Below are 12,589 nucleotides of genomic sequence, written 5' to 3'. Positions count from 1 at the left end.
TCACCTCCCAGACCAGCGGACAACAGCAGGTGGATCATGGCTCAGTGATGTTCACAGGGCCTGCAGACCCAAATCCGGCCCTGAGGACACTGCCATTTAGAAGCTCAGGAGCCTGCTGCCTTGCAAAACACCACTTAAAAGTCAGAAAGGTGAGGAACCTGGTGAGTGAGCTGAAGGCTTAGAATCGCACCGACTCCTGTAGTCATCAGAGGCCCCAAGGTAACTCCCACTTTCCGTCTTGTTTTCAGACCTATCTCCAGCTTTATAGCCTTCCTCAGTAACCTTTGCTTCTGATGTTCTTGCCTTCTTGGACTTTTGAAATGATGCTTTCTGATCCTGAGAAGGGTGAAGTATTTTTTTTCTTCCTGATTATCTTGCTTAGGTAATGTGATTGAAGAAAAGTTTTAACTTTGCAATCTTATAAGAACTCTCCAAAAATGTGTCATTACATAGTTAAGAAGTTATATTACAAAATACGGGCATCGACTAGCCTCCTAGCTGGTCCAGGAATAGTCTAGAAGTAAAGGCAGACAAAAGAGTAGTTGATAAATGCCACTCTTGATGGCTTCCACATACTGTATGAAACCCTGCTGACCTGAGAAACCCAGTCCACAGCAAGTGCCACTGCAAACAGAGGGCAGCTTCTTCGATTCAATACCTCAGTTCCTCACATGCTTAAGTGCCAGCCCAGAAGCATGGGATGTGGGATACAACTCCTGAATATTAGGGAATGTATCATGTAGTGGGGATAATTACAACTGACTTGTGGCCAGTAATTTCCCGAAGTAGGACACAGTCAAAATGGTGAGGATTTCTGGCCAAGATGAGCAGAGGTGTCATGGCTGAAGTCTCCCAAAGACTGATTTTCTAAACATTAAACAGACATCCAAGACTGGCTTTCTTTCTTGTCCATTTTATTCTTCTCCATCCGTCCTTACAAAGGCAATTGGAGCAAGGGAGCCCCTTAGGGCAGTGATGCCTCGACAGGGTGCTAACAGTTGTCAACACCCACTCCACACAATGCTTCTGAATATATTGTCTTATTCACCCTCACAATGCATCGAGGTAATCATGATGCTACCTGCCCTGGACAGGGGAAACAAGCTCAGAGGGTTAAGTAATTTGCCCAAAACAAACTGTTATGAGACTAAACTAGGGTGTACACTTTCATCTGTCAGGGTCCATTTCCAAGGTCTTTGGGCTCCCTACTTTCAACCCAGAAAACACAATTATTAGGAAAATGATAACTTATGAAAAGCAGCCAATCCCAACATTGGCACCAACAAGGCATAATTCCATCTGCTTCCTTCACCCCCATCAGCCCTGGAATTAGGCCGGATATTCCAATTTGGGGGGTCATTTAGGTTATTCATGGAGATACACCTTGAGGCAAATAACAAAACTATTAAGCACACAATAGGAATAAAATACATTTGTCACAATTGTATCATCTACAGGCTCACGTGAATCCCTTTTTAATTCACAAAAACTTTTGTTCTGTTCCACCTAAGTATTGTACAGGGTAAGCCTTATGGGATTCAAAGCAGAAATAAACAATGCCTTAAGACAAAAGCAACTCACAGTGTAGTCAGGACAGAGACATGCCTCTCATAACTGAGATGCAAGTAGAATGAGATATGTTCTCTAATGAAAATGTTTAAAAGTACGGTTGTAGGTAAAAATCCATAAATAGGAAGATGTGAAAACACTGGCTGCTTCAGAGAATGGTGTATAGGGCTGAGATGTTGCCATGGTTCTCAAACCGAGCCGGCATCCAGGTGTTCTGGAGGGTTTGATAAAACACAAATTCCTAAAGCTCTCCTCCCCAGCTTCTGAGGCAGTAGCTCTGATGTAACCACCAATTTGGAAATCTCACACATTTGCAGGTGGTCTACCCTTTGAAGACCGCTGGCTTACTGGTTAAAAACAGAACCCAACTAGCCCAACTGCCAGGTTCAAACCAAGGCTTCATCTTGGGCAAGTTACTTAAACTTTCCATGTCTGATTTCCATATTTATATAATGAAGATAATGATACTATCTACTTCATAAATGTACTGTGAAGATTAGATTAATTGATGCATATGAAGTAATTACAGGTTGGCACATAGTAAACCTCTTTCCTATTCTTATTAAAGGCATTCATATTTCTTCTTAACTGTTTCTTGAAAATAGTTACAGGGATTGTCACTTTCTGACAAAGGTCCCCTTTTAAGGTCTGCAATTTGGGGTTTATGTTTACACTGAGGGCATAGTGGGATATAGGAACAAATTTCATGAAACACAGTAAGTGTACAAAACTTGAACAATCAGCTACACAAGATGTCCAGCCATGACCAGGATAAAAAGTTGAAAGAGCCAAGTGTAGATAAAGTGACCTTACTTCTCTTCCATGCACGCGCATGACATGCTACTTCTGCCTTTTGCTTCCAAGTTGCTCATATGGCGACCATTTAGTCATTTCTTCCACAGACTTTCATTTATCCTGTGACTGAAGTGACAGGCTTCACCTCAAGACCAGGTTTGTTGATATTCAAGCAGTTAAGTACTTATTTGGCTGCCCTGTTCCTGAGGGCTTTGCTCAATCATCTGAAAACCAGGAAATCTTGCACATTGACTTGCAGTCATTATTTCAGCATTTATGAAACTTGATGCACTTTTCTAACCACTGCATATAGTAATATGTAGGTCAAGATAGCCCAAAAATTTAAGTTTTCTGTATATGTTTGTCTTTTTTTCTCTACTAAAACAAAACTAAGGGTTGCTCTAATAAGAATTGTTAACTGTAGTGAAAAGTTTTGACATGTATAGGACTGTCTGGTTCTCCAAATACTGTGGAGTTCCTCATGGCTTTGACATAATTCTGGGTGAAGTTCAATGTCCACATTGACCCAGCCAACCCTTAGGAGCCCCTTCAGATATCTATTTTAAGGAAATCTTTTTTCACTCGATTTTAGAAGCCTGCCTTCATGCCAGTACTCTGGATCTTTAACGAATTTTAATTGTTTCTTCTCTGAAACCCTGAATTTTGGTGTTTCATCCTTTGACTACAACTTTTGACCCACTTAACTTGCCCTTCCATTGCACCGTGGCCTTGATTGTTACCTGCACTCTCGTTTTCTCAGTTCCCTCATGTCCTTCTGCCTCCAGCCGGGACCTGCAGTCAATCATTCCAACCTCATTGCCCACAACTCCTCAATACGACTGCCCATCCTCAACCCATGGCCTGTCCAAACCATCCCTTTCTCCTTGGATTGCTGAGTTCTGAAGGAAGCACAGAAGTGTGCTTAATTGGTATCATCACAAACTTGTGGTCTATAATTTTTTTCTGAACGCTTAATAGTTCATAAATGCAGGCATGGGCTGTCTGTCATGTGAGCTGCTCCCCGTCATGTGCTTTGGGGAAGAGCAGCAGGATTTTTATTTAATGATGACTAATACTTCTCTAGCAAGACCTCTAGGGAGGCAGCTAATGGAACAATAAAATCAGTGACACATGGAACAATATTTTTGGACGTTTTAATAAAAACTCACTGCTCTCACTGCCCAACTTTCCTTGGCTGCTGCATAGGAACGTGGAAGACACTTTTCTGGAAACTGATCTGACAAGTACAGCTTTCTCTGGTTCTGTAAGTCTGGCTTCTTTTCAGCAGCAGGATCATATTTTAAAAACTGCTTAGAAATCAACTAATTACTACAACCATGAGCTTCTCAGAGCCCCAAATGCCTACCAGTTGGTGAATGAAGGGGCTCAGTGTGGTGGCAGATTTCTACAATCTTGGTTCTGGTCATTTACCTGAGTCCCACCTTTTCCCCAACACATATTCTCTTGATTAATTCCTCTTTCCTAATGTAGTTTCCAAATGAAGTGATAATACTACCTTTAGGATACCCTTTCCTGAAGAATATTGGAGGAATTGTAGTTCCTTCCTAGGATGACCAACTGTGAGGGGCTTCTCAGGATGCAGGACTCAGTTCCAGACCCTGGAGAGTCCTGGGAAAACCAGGTTGAGTTGGCCACCTTATTTATGTCCTGGGCTTCCTTAGTTCCCCAAACGTATATAAGAAAAACATTCTCACAGCTTTGAAAAGTAGCCTCTCCAGGGTCGCTCACAAGTTAGCCTATTCTCCTGTGGAGCAGTTAATTCAAGTATCAAACCTTTTTATGCATTTATAGAAAATTATAGAACTACTTCTCAGTTTCTAATTAGATGTGTAGTTGCAAACATCCTCTCATCAAATATTTTACTTCCTTTGCTTTTAAGAGGCTGGTGTCTGAGTTACATGCTCTCCGTATGTCCTCTGACTTCCGCTCCACCCTGCTTCTGCTCTGACCAGATTCCTCAGCTAAGAGGCCCGTCTGGAAAGATCATGGGTCAGCATGGTTTCCCAACAGCTTGGCTTTGCTCCATGTGACCTGTGACTCTTAGTCCCCATGGCCCGAACATGCCTTTATCACTCATTTCCCTATGACAGAATTGCTGGCTAGGCCTTATGGGGCCATGGCACTCATTCTGGAAGAGAACTGTGTCTGTTCTAAGTCTGATGTAGCACACATTTTCTTTCATTATCCATCACTGTTTAGCAGGTCTGCATCCCATGTCATACACTGAAAACATGGCTGTTGCTTTGGTTTATGGAAAAGGATGTTTCTTCCCTGTTTTTTTGGGGGGGAGGTGAAAGGGTTACACCCAACTTTATTTCCAGGTGGCAGGTCAGTCACTAGAATCCCATTCACTCAGAGCGAGTCTGTATGCAGCAACCCAGTCTCTGCCTCTGGGACCCTCTGTTCTCACAACTGTCCACTGGGCCTCGGGCCTCGGTGCTGCCATCACTCCAGCCTCTGCTCTCCTGCAGCCTTGCAGCCCTGCCCCCATGTCGTGCCCAGAGCACTGGGCAGAGCTCTTTTTTTAAAAATTTTGGTATCATTAATCTACAATTAGATGAAGAACATTATGTTTAATAGGCTTCCCCCTTCACCAAGTCCTCCCCCTTCACAGTCACTGTCCATCAGTGTAGTAAGATGTTGTAAAATCACTACTTCTCTGCTGTGTGTTGCACAGCCCTCCCTGTGCCTCCCCTACACTATACATGCTAATCGTAAGACCCCCTTTCTTTTTCCCCACCCTTGTCCCTCCCTTCCCACCCATCGTCCCCAGTCCCTTTCCCTAACTATTAGTACATTCTTGGGTTCTGTGTTGCTGCTGTTTTTTTCCTTCAGTTTTCCTTTGTTCTTATGCTCCACATATGAGTGAAACCATTTGGTACTCGTCTTTCTCGGCCTGGCTTATTTCACTGAGCATAATACCCTCTAGCTCCATCCATGTTGTTGTGAATGGTAGGATCTGTTTTTTTATGGCTGTGTAATATTCCATTGTGTATATGTACCACATCTTCTTTATCCATTCATCTACTGATGGACATTTAGATTGCTTCCGTATCTTGTCTATTGTAAATAGTGCAGTGATAAACATAGGGGTGCATCTGTCTTTTTCAAACTGGAGTGCTGCATTCTTAGGGTAAATTCCTAGAAGTGGAATTCCTGGGTCAAATGGTATTTCTATTTTGAGCATTTTGAGGAACCTCCATACTGTTTCCACATTGGTTGAGCTAATTTACAGTCCCATCAGCAGTGTACAAGGGTTCCCCATTCTCCACAGCCTCGCCAACATTTGTTGTTGTTTGTCTTTTCGATGATGGCGATCCTTACTGGTGTGAGGTCATATCTCATTGTTGTTTTAATTTGCATTTCTCTCATGACAAGCAATGTGGAGCATCTTTTCATGTGTCTGTTGGCCATCTGAGTTTCTTCTTTAGAGAACTGTCTATTCAGCTCCTCTGCCCATTTTTTTACTTGGATTATTTGCTTTTTCTTTGTTGAGGTGTGTGAGCTCTTTATATATTTTGGATGTCAATCCTTTATTGGATCTGTCATTTATGAATATATTCTCCCATACTGTAGGACACCTTTTTGTTCTATTGATGGTGTCCTTTGCTGTACAGAAGCTTTTAAGCTTGATGTAGTCCCACTTGTTCATTTTTGCTTTTGTTTCCCTTGCCCGGGGGAGATATGTTCATGAAGAAGTCACTCATGTTTATGTCCAAGAGATTTTTGCCTATGTTTTTTCTAAGAGTTTTATGGTTTCATGACTTACATTCAGGTCTTTGATCCATTTTGAATTTACTTTTGTGTATGGGGTTAGATAGTGATCCAGTTTCATTCTCTTAGATGTAGCTGTCCAGTTTTGCAAGCACCATATGTTGAAGAGACTGTCATTTCCCCGTTGTATGTCCATGTCTCCTTTATCATTTATTAATTGGCCATATATGTTTGGGTTAATGTTTGGAGTCTCTTTTCTGTTCCACTGGTCTGTGGCTCGGTTCTTGTACCAGTACCAAATTGTCTTGATTACTGTGGCTTTGTAGTAGAGCTTGAAGTTGGGGAGCAAGATTCCCCCCACTTTATTCTTCCTTCTCAGGATTGCTTTGGCTATTTGGGGCCTTTGGTGGTTCCATATGAATTTTTGAACTATTTATTCCAGTTCAAGAATGCTGTTGGTAATTTGATAGGAATGGCATCGAATCTGTACATTGCTATGGGCATTAAGGCCATTTTGACGATATTAATTCTTCCTAGACAGGAGCATGGGGTGAGTTTCCATTTGTTAGTGTCCTCTTTAATTTCTCTTAAGAGTGTCTTATAATTTTCAGGATATAGGTCTTTCACTTCCATGGTTAGGTTTATTCCTATGTATTTTACTCTTTTGGATGCAATTGTGAATGGAATTGTTTTCCTGATTTCTCTTTCTATTAGTTAATTCCTAGTGTATAGGAAAGCCACATATTTCTGTGCGTTAATTTTGTATCGTGCACCTTTTCTCAATTCCGATATCAGTTCTAGTAGTTTTTGAGTGGAGTCTTTAGGGTTTTTTATGTATAGTAAGTATCATGTCATCTGCAAATAGTGACAGCTTAACTTCTTCTTTACCAATCTGGATTCCTTGTATTTCTTTGTTTTGTCTAATTGCCGTGGCTAGGACCTCCAGTACTATGTTGAATAACAGTGGGGAAAGTGGGCATCCCTGTCTGGTTCCCAAACTCAGAGGAAAAGCTTTCAGCCTCTCGCTGTTCAGTATGATGTTAGCTGTGGGTTTATCATATACGGCCCTTATTATGTTGAGGTACTTGCCCTCTATGTCCATTTTGTTGAGAGCTTTTATCATGAATGGATGTTGAATTTTGTCAAATGCTTTTTCCGCATCTATGGAGATGATTATGTGGTTTTTGTCCTTCTTTTTATTGATATGGTGGATGATGTTGATAGATTTTCGAATGTTGTACCATCCTTGCATCCCTGGGATGAATCCCACTTAGTCATGGTGTATGATCCTTTTGATGTATTTTTGAATTCAGTTTGCTAATATTTTGTTGAGTATTTTTGCGTCTACGTTCATCAGGGATATTGGTCTGTAATTTTCTTTTTTGGTGGGGTCTTTGCCTGGTTTTGGTATTAGGGTGATGTTAGCTTCATAGAATGAGTTTGGAAGTATTCCCTCCTCTTCTATTTTTTGGAAAACTTTAAGGAGAATGGGTATTATGTCCTCTCTGTATGTCTGATAAAATTCCTAGGTAAATCCATCTGGCCCGGGCGTTTTGTTCTTGGGTAGTTTTTTGATTACAGTTTCAATTTTGTTGCTGATAATTGGTGGGTTTAGATTTTCTGTTTCTTTCTTGGTCAGTCGTGAAAGGTTGTATTTTTCTAGGAAGTTGTCCATTTCTCCTAGGTTTTCCAGCTTGTTCGCATATAGGTTTTCATAGTATTCTCTAATAATTCTTTGTATTTCTGTGGAGTCCATCATGATTTTTCCTTTCTCGTTTCTGATTCTGTTGATGTGTGTTGACTCTCTTTTTCTTTTAATAAGTCTGGCTAGAGTCTTATCTATTTTGTTTATTTTCTCAAAGAACCAGCTCTTGGTTTCATTGATTTTTTTCTATTGTCGTATTCTTCTCAATTTATTTATTTCTTCTCTGATCTTTATTATGTCCCTCCTTCTGCTGATCTTAGGCCTCATTTGTTCTTCTTTTTCCAATTTCGATAATTGTGACACTAGACTATTCATTTGGGATTGTTCTTCATTCTTTAAATATGACTGGATTACTATATATATTCCTCTTAAGACTGCTTTTGCTACATCCCACAGAAGTTGGGGCTTTGTGTTATTGTTGTCATTTGTTTCCATATATTGCTGGATCTCCATTTTAATTTGGTCATTGATTCATTGATTATTTAGGAGCATGTTCTTAAGCCTCCATTTGTTTGTGAGCCTTTTTGTTTTCTTTGTACAATTTATTTCTAGGTTTATACCTTTGTAGTCTCAAAAGTTGGTTGTTAGGATTTCAATCTTTTGATATTTACTGAGGCTCTTTTTGTGGAATAGTATGTGGTCTATTCTGGAGAATGTTCCATGTGCACTTGAGAAGAATGTGTATCCTGTTGCTTTTGGATGTTGAGTTCTATAGATGTCTATTAGGTCCATCTGTTCTAGTGTGTTGTTCAGTGCCTCTGTGTCCTTACTTATTTTCTGTCTGGTGGATCTGTCCTTTGGGGTGAGTGGTGTGTTAAAGTCTCCCAAAATGAATGCATTGCATTCTATTTCCTCCTTTAATTCTGTTAGTATTTGTTTCACATATATTGGTGCCTCTGCATTGGGTGCATATATGTTTATAATGGTTATATCCTCTTGTTGGACTGAGCCCTTTATCATTATGTAATATCCTTCTTTATCTCTTGTTACTTTCTTTATTTTGAGGTCTATTTTGTCTAATACTAGTATTGCAACACCTGCTTTTGTCTCTCTGCTGTTTGCATGAAATATCTTTCTCCAACCCTTGACTTTAAATCTGTGCATGTCTTTGGGTTTGAGGTGAGTCTCTTGTAAGCAGCATATAGATGGGTCTTGCTTTTTTATCCATTCTATTACTCTGTGTCTCTTGATTGGTGCATTCTGTCCATTTACATTTAGGGTGATTATTGAAAGATATGTACTTATTGTCATTGCAGGCTTTAGATTTGTGGTTGCTAAAGCTTCAAGGTTAGCTTGTTTACTACCTTACTGTCTGACCTCACTCGCTTATTGAGCTGTTATAACACAGTCTGATGATTATTTCTTTCCCTTCTTTTTTCTCCTCCTCCATTCTTCATATGTTGGGTGTTTTGTTCTGTGCTCTTTTTAGGAGTGCTCCCATCTAGAGCAGTCCCTCTAAGATACCCTGTAGAGGTGGTTTGTGGGAGGCAAATTCCCTCAACTTTTGCTTGTCTGGGAATTGTTTAATCCCTCCTTCATATTTCAATGATAATTGTGCTGGATACAATATTCTTTGTTCAAGGCCCTTCTGTTTCATTGCATTAAGTATATCATGACATTCTCTTCTGGCCTGTAAGGTTTCTGTTGAGAAGTCTGATGACAGCCTGATGGGTTTTCCTTTGTAGGTGACCTTTTTACTCTATCTGGCTGCCTTTAATACTCTGTCCCTGTCCTTGATCTTTGCCATTTTAATTATTATGTGTCTTGGTGTTGACCTCTTGGATCCCATCTCTTGGGAGTTCTGTGTGCCTCTGTAGTCTGAGCAACTATTTCCTCCCCCAGTTTGGGGAAGTTCTCAGCAATTATTTCTTCAAAGACACTTTCTATCCCTTTTTCTCTCTCTTCTTCCTCTGGTACCCTTATAATGCGGATATTGTTCCTTTTGGATTGGTCACACAGTTTTCTGAAATTGTTTCATTCCTGGAGATCCTTTTATCTCTCTCTGCACCAGCTTCTATGTGTTCCAGTTCTCTGGTTTCTATTCCATCAATGGCCTCTTGCATCTTATCCATTGTGCTTAAACATCATTCCAGAGTTTGTTTCACTTCTGTAATCTCCCTCCGGATATCTGTGATCTCCCTCTGGACATCTGTAATCTCCCTCCGGACTTCATCCCTTAGCTCTTGCATATTTCTCTGCAGCTCTGTCAGCATGTTTATGATTTTTATTTTGAATTCTTTTTCAGGGAGACTAGTTAGGTCTGCCTCTGCAGATCCTTTCTCAGGTGTAACTGTCTTGGTCTGGACCAAATTTTTTTGCCTTTTCATAGTGATTGCAGTGGCTGTAGGCAGGTTGCAGGTGTGTCAGCTGGGGGAAGAAAGTCCTTTCCTGCTTGCTGGATGCCTTGCCCTTCTCTGCTGCCTGTGATGGCTACTTGCACTCCTGGAGCAGCCATCAGGTTAATCTCCTAAGCTGCTGTGGGTGGGGTGTCTATCAGTGCAGCGCTGAGCCCTGCGGGGAGTGGCAGGCATGCCAGGTCCACTCCTCTGTGCTAGTGGCGACCCTGCCGGGAAGCTGTGTGCCAACAGCAGCCTTTGAGTCTGGCCGGGTGGCTGTGCGTTGGGCTGGGATTCCAGTCGGCTCCTGGGAGCGTGCCTGCTCCCTCTGGCTCCACTGCTGGTGCACATGGGGCTTTTCCACACAGGCTTCTACTGGGCTCTGGCTTCACTGCCGCTGGTGCGCGTGAGCCACGCCTGGGCTGTTCAGTTGCTCTGCTGAGGGCTAGCCCTGCGGTGCATGGATCTGCTCTCAGTTCTTTCTAGTGCTTCTGCCCCCAGCACGCGCTCCCACTCTCCTGCTACTGGGCCCGTGTGTCGGGGTCTGCGCCAGTTGGAGGAATGACTGGCAGGCTGCCTAGTCCTGTGAGGGGCTCCAGAGCTGCACTGCCTCCATTTAGGGCACCTAAGTTTCCCTGGTATTTCCAGCTGCCAGGATAACTTCATCCAGCTATGGGGTCCCTGTCTCTTTAAGACTTTCAGAAAGCACTCTCTTTTCTTTTGTCTCAGGGGCGCTGGTTGCAGGGACCTGCCCACAGGTTTTTGTTTTCCATTTCTCTAATATCCAGCACCCCGTGCACCTTGTGTCTGCGTTCTGGGTGCAGATTTCTAGAGCTGATTGTTTAGCAGTCCTGGGCTTGCACTCCCTCTGCATTCTGACTCCTTTCTTCCCGCCAGGTTTTGGGGTGAGGGAACGTTCAGGTCCCGCCTGGCCGCGGCTTGTATCTTACCCCCTTCGTGTGATGCTGAGTTCTCGCAGATGTAGATGTATCCTGGCTGTTGTACTGCATCCACTGGTGTCTCTTTTAGGAATAGTTGTATTTATTGTAGTTTCATAAATATATATGTTTTGGGGAGGAGATTTCCTCTGAACTACTCACGCTGCCATCTTCCCGTGATCTCCCCAGATGGTAATTTTTTTATTTCACTTTAAGCTGAATCTTTTCCACTTGATCCCTTTTAAAGTACATGAAAGCCAAGACAGACATATCTGAGACTTCCACTGTCGGGACCCTGTTGCCAGCTCTCTGGAAACGTGGCTCCCTTTGGGGCCTAAGGAAGAGTCATGATTACTATCATCTACAAGAGAACAAACTGTTTTTAACTATTTAATAATGAATTCAGGGAAATAAGGTAAATAGGACTTAACACAAACTTCCCCTGATGTTTAGAGGGCAGAATAATAGTCCTGATGTCTAGAGGAATCCTGCTTTTCTCTAGAAGTGAAATTGTAACCCTTTAACAAACTAACATAAGTGGGTGCTTGTCTTGCCAATGGGTTTCAGCCCCAGGAAGTTTGCTATGGATTCAGTTTTGACCAAATAAATGACAGTAGAACATTCTTGGGGTGAAAGGATTATGCCCAACTTTATTTCCACAGTGGCAAGTTAGTCACTAGAATCCCATCCACTCAGACCAGGTCTGCATGCAGCAAGCCAGTCTCTGTCTCTGGGCCTCTCTGCACAGTCATCCTGCACCGCTGTCCTCTGGGCCTCTGTCCTCAGCACTGCCACCACTCCAGCCTCTGCTCTGCTCTCCTGCAGCCTTTTAACTATACCACCGTGTAGTGCAGAGCACTGGGCAGGGCTCTTTATATGGAGTCAGTAATGATGTATTGCCCACACATGTGTAGTGAGCAAGCCAACCAGGGCCAGGTGAGAATCCAGGTGAGGAACCTTCAGTTTGTCCGCAGTGCTACACTCAGACTGTCCTGTGCCCCTGACAATGAGTTGTAGAAGGTGGCAGCGGTGAAGGGGAGTGAGAAATCCTAGTCCCCTGTGAAGGAGGTCCCTCTTTAAGCTTTACGTGGCCACCAGGTTTGTATTTCTTCTGAATTACCTGGCTAAATGGTGCTCTTCTACAAATGCAGCTGTTTGATTAAGGATAGGGGTCTGAAGCACCATACAGATGACAAACTATTCTATGCCATTTTATGTAAGATGTGTCAAATTAAAGATTTAGTCAAGAGTTGCATGTGTGTCTGGAAGAGCTTGGCAATCCTCTGCTCCAGGGTACATTTCCTTACAGAGGGACAGGCATCCTAATGAAGCAGACCGGGTTGTGTGAGCCAGCCTTGGCAGACAGCACAGAGGGGCTGCTAGCAGCAAGCAGGGGAAATGATGCTAGACCAGTTTATTTCATCAAAGTCAGTGACATTTCCAACCACTATTTGAGTTCTGACCAAGTTATAATAGGAGAGGATGTGTCCCCAGAGAGAGGGTCAGATGGG

The sequence above is a fragment of the Manis javanica genome, chromosome 3 (genome assembly GCF_040802235.1).
Source record: "Manis javanica isolate MJ-LG chromosome 3, MJ_LKY, whole genome shotgun sequence".
In the NCBI taxonomy this organism is placed as follows: domain Eukaryota; kingdom Metazoa; phylum Chordata; class Mammalia; order Pholidota; family Manidae; genus Manis; species Manis javanica.
The sequence above is the reverse complement of the archived record's forward strand: the minus strand, read 5'-3'. Positions refer to the sequence as shown.